This window comes from Xenopus tropicalis, chromosome 1 (genome assembly GCF_000004195.4).
Source record: "Xenopus tropicalis strain Nigerian chromosome 1, UCB_Xtro_10.0, whole genome shotgun sequence".
In the NCBI taxonomy this organism is placed as follows: domain Eukaryota; kingdom Metazoa; phylum Chordata; class Amphibia; order Anura; family Pipidae; genus Xenopus; species Xenopus tropicalis.
This window is the reverse complement of record NC_030677.2, coordinates 57090078-57094840: the sequence shown is the minus strand read 5'-3', so window position 1 is coordinate 57094840 and position 4763 is coordinate 57090078.

The window sequence follows — 4763 nt, the reverse complement described above, 5'->3', positions numbered from 1 at the left end:
AAAAGATATTCTGAAAAGCATTTTTCATAAGGGGTAATGACCTGAAAGACTTTAATGGTTTAGAAACTTTTGATTGATAATATTGAAATCCATGTCTTCTAATACACTTTATGGTAAATTACATTTTGGTTGATTGTTATGTAGAAGACATTTCAGGTTAGATGCAGGAAATGATCCTTATTAAGAAATATGACAGAACCTTGGGAATACGTGTCTTCTATTACAGGCCAGAAAAATATTGATAAACCTACAGAATAATAATTACAACAATTACATAAAGCATTATTTACCCCAGAATACCCTCTTAAATGTTAAATGGTATGTTCTTACTTTTGGAGAGTGTGTATACTCTTCTGCGAACAGCTACAGTAAATACCGTTTAATACAATAATATTCTCTATATCGAAACCTAATCTACCTTGACTCTCTTCTTTTTATTACGTAATTATTTTTCTATGTCTCAAAAGAATTTTAAAATATGAGAATCCATTTTGTATTAATTTTTATGCTTCCATGTGACCTGAAAGTAAGAGGCATCTTTCAGTGCCATTGCAACTCTCATTGCTTTGGGGCAGGACCCACCCTATGACCATTCACAAAAGGATCAGCTGATTCAAGCCAATGATCAATCAATGCTAACATCAGCCAGAAGTCCCTGCGAGCACCTTGGGATCCAGAGGAACATATACATGGGACCTTCCTGAGCATGCTGACGAGCAACCAGAAGTTCAACATTCAGCAGATGTCGAAATGTCCTAAAATAATCAGAGCCATAGGACATAGACACGTAAAGATTCAGATCCAAGTAACAGCTAACCTGTCAGCCCCTCTTGCTTTATCTAATATGGTTTAATGGTTTCCTCATAGTTTGCTTTTATGTGCAGAACCTGTTAAAAATGTATATTAAAAAAAATAAGCCATAAGATACATAGTAACATAGTAACATAGTAAGTTGGGTTGAAAAAAGACATACGTCCATCAAGTTCAACCATAATGCCTATACCTAACCTGCCTAACTACAAGTTGATCCAGAGGAAGGCAAAAAACCCCATCTGAAGCCTCTCTAATTTGCCTCAGAGGGGAAAAAATTCCTTCCTGACTCCAAGATGGCAATCGGACCAGTCCCTGTATCAACTTGTACTAAGAGCTATCTCCCATAACCGTGTATTCCCTCACTTGCTAAGAATCCATCCAGCCCCTTCTTAAAGCTATATAATGTATCAGCCAGTACGACTGATTCGGGGAGGGAATTCCACAACTTCACAGCTCTCACTGTAAAAAATCCTTTCCGAATATTTAAATGGAACCTCCCTTCTTCTAAACGGAGTGGGTGCCCTCGTGTCCGTTGGAAGGACCTACTGGTAAATAAAACATTAGAGAGGTTATTATATGATCCCCTTATATATTTATACATAGTTATCATGTCACCTCTTAAGCGCCTCTTCTCCAGTGTAAACAGACCCAACTTGGCCAGTCTTTCTTCATAACCGAGACTTTCCATACCCTTTACCAGCTTAGTTGCCCTTCTCTGGACCCTCTCTAACTCAATAATGTCCCGTTTGAGCACTGGAGACCAAAACTGAACAGCATATTCTAGATGGGGCCTTACCAGTGCTCTGTAAAGGGGAAGAATAACCCCCTCCTCCCGTGAATCTATACCCCTTTTAATACAGCTCAGAACCTTGTTTGCCCTTGCAGCTGCTGCCTGGCATTGCTTGCTACAGCCAAGTTTATTATCTACAAGGACTCCAAGATCCTTCTCCATTATGGATTTGCCTAGTGCAGTCCCATTAAGGTTATACGGGGCTTGCATATTTTTACATCCCAGGTGCATGACCTTACATTTATCCACATTAAATCTCATCTGCCACTTAGCTGCCCAGATTGCCAGTTGGTCAAGATCCTGCTGCAGGGATGTCACATCCTGGATAGAATTGACTGGTCTGCAGAGTTTTGTGTCATCTGCAAACACTGATACATTACTCATAATACCCTCCCCTAAGTCATTTATGAACAAATTAAACAAAAGTGGACCCAGTACAGAACCCTGAGGGACCCCACTGAGAACCTTACTCCAAGTAGAGAATGTGCCATTAACAACCACCCTCTGTACCCGATCCTGTAGCCAGTTTTCTATCCATGTGCAAACGACTTCACTAAGACCAATAGACCTTAGCTTAGAAAGCAGTCGTTTGTGGGGAACGGTATCAAATGCTTTGGCAAAATCCAAATAGATTATATCTACTGCATCCCCACTGTCCAGCTTCTTACTTACCTCATCATAAAAAGCAATTAAATTGGTCTGACATGACCTGTCCTTCATAAAGCCATGCTGATTACTGCTCATAATGCCATTCTCCACTACATAATTTTGAATGTGATCCCTTAACAAGCCTTCAAATAACTTGCCCACCACGGATGTCAAACTTACAGGCCTATAATTGCCAGGCTGAGATCTTATTCCCTTTTTAAATATGGGAGTGACATTCGCCTTCTTCCAATCACTAGGTACCATACCTGATGAAAGAGAGTCTGAGAATATCAGAAACAAGGGCCACTGCAATTCTGCCCCTAGCTCTCTCAGTACCCGAGGGTGTATTCCATCTGGCCCAGGTGCCTTGTTTACATTTATCGTGTGTAACCCTTTAAGCACCATATCCTGTGCCAACCACTGTGTAGTTGGAGCTGAGGCAACAGTGAAGCTATTGGGTGAGACTTGGCCCACTGGCTCCTCTACTGTATACACAGAAGAAAAGAACTGGTTAAGCACATCTGCCTTTTCTGTATCCGCTGTAACCATATTGTTATTATAACTCAATGGGGCCACACCCTCAACCTGCATCTTTTTACTATTAATATACTTAAAAAACTTTTTGGGGTTAGTCTTGGCCTCGGCCGCGATGCGCTCCTCATTTTCTATCTTTGCCTTCCGGATTGCTGTTTTACAACACTTGTTATAGTGTTTATATTCATTAAACGCAGCTACTGTCCCCTCTGACTTATATTTCTTAAAAGCTTTCCTTTTTTTCCCTATTAACTTCTTTACCTCAGAGTTAAGCCACATAGGGTGATTCTTAACACTTCTACTTTTTCTTATTAATGGAATGAATTGAGAACAGTAATGATTTAATATCATTTTAAATGACAACCATTTCTGCTCTGTATTTTTATCAGAAAACATAATGCCCCAATCTATGCCCTGAAGCGCTGCCCTTAAGGAGCTAAAATTTGCCTTCCTAAAATTCAGTGTCTTTGTTGCCCCCGTGTAAATTTGTTTCCTGCACCAAACATCAAATGAAATAACATTATGGTCACTATTACCCAGGGGTTCAACCACTTGCACATTTGCTATACGTTATGGGTCATTAGAGATCACTAGATCTAGTATAGCATTGTTCCTGGTTGGCTCCTCAACAACCTGTGACATAAAGTTGTCGTGCAGCAAGTTTATAAACTTGTTCCCATTTACTGTCCTGGCAGTACTATTGCCCCAGTCAATATCAGGGTAATTAAAATCCCCCATTATTATCACTTGCCCCAAACTAGCAGCCTTTTCTATTTGCAACAGGAGCTTAGTCTCCTCCTCCTCACTTACATTAGGGGGTCTATAGCATACCCCTACAATTAGCTTGGTAGATTCTTTACTATCTGTGAGAAGCTCAACCCATAAGGATTCAGCTCCCTCTGTTACCCCCATCACTTCCTCCTTAATATTTGCTTTTAAGTCGTGCTTAATGAACAGACACACTCCTCCTCCTTTTCTATTGCCCCTGTCCCTCCGAAACAATGTATACCCCCCAATATTAACAGCCCAGTCATGAGACTCATTCAACCAAGTTTCAGCAACACCAATCACATCATATTTCCGCTCCAACGCCAGTACCTCCAGCTCTCCCATTTTACCAGTCAGACTCCTTGCATTGGTAAACATACATTTAATACTGGTTCCGGCGTGAGAATGACGTGTAAACAACTTATGGGCCTCCCTGCCATTATCAGTATCCCGAAGCAAGTCTCCTCCCCCAATTTTCCTTACTATGCCCACTACCTCATCTATCCTGTCTACCACAGAATTTCCCGCTGCACCCTCCCCCCCCACTCCTAGTTTAAAATCTCCTCCAACCCTCTAGCCATCTTTTCCCCCAAAGCAGCTGCCCCATCATCATTGAGGTGCAGCCCATCCCTGGCAAAGAGCCTGTAGCCGATTGAGAAATCAGCCCAGTTCTGGAGAAACCCAAAGCCCTCCTCCCTGCACCAATCTCTCAGCCACGCATTAATCTCCCTGAGCTCCCGCTGCCTTCTTAATGTTGCTCGTGGCACAGGTAATATCTCTGAGAAAATTACCTTGGAAGTCCTCGCCCTCAACTTCGCACCTAGCTTTTTAAAATCGTTCTTGAGGACTTCCCCCCCTCCTCTAACTTTGTCATTGGTACCTATGTGTACCAAGACCGCCGGGTCTTCCCCAGCCCCTCCCAACAATCTGTCCACTCGTTCCACCACATGCCGAACCCTAGCACCAGGCAAGCAACACACAGTTCGGCATGTAGGGTCTTTGCGACAAATTACCCTATCCACCTTTCTAATAATTGAATCCCCTACAACTATAACCTGCCTTCCCTTCCTAGCACTACTCCCCCCACCTGTATTAGAGGTGCCGGCTCCCAGGGTGCTCTGAGAGTCAGCCTGCTCCATACACGCCAGCTCAGAGCTGCCTTCCCCAGCATCTTCACCTAACGCGGCAAATCTGTTGGTTTGTACAAGCT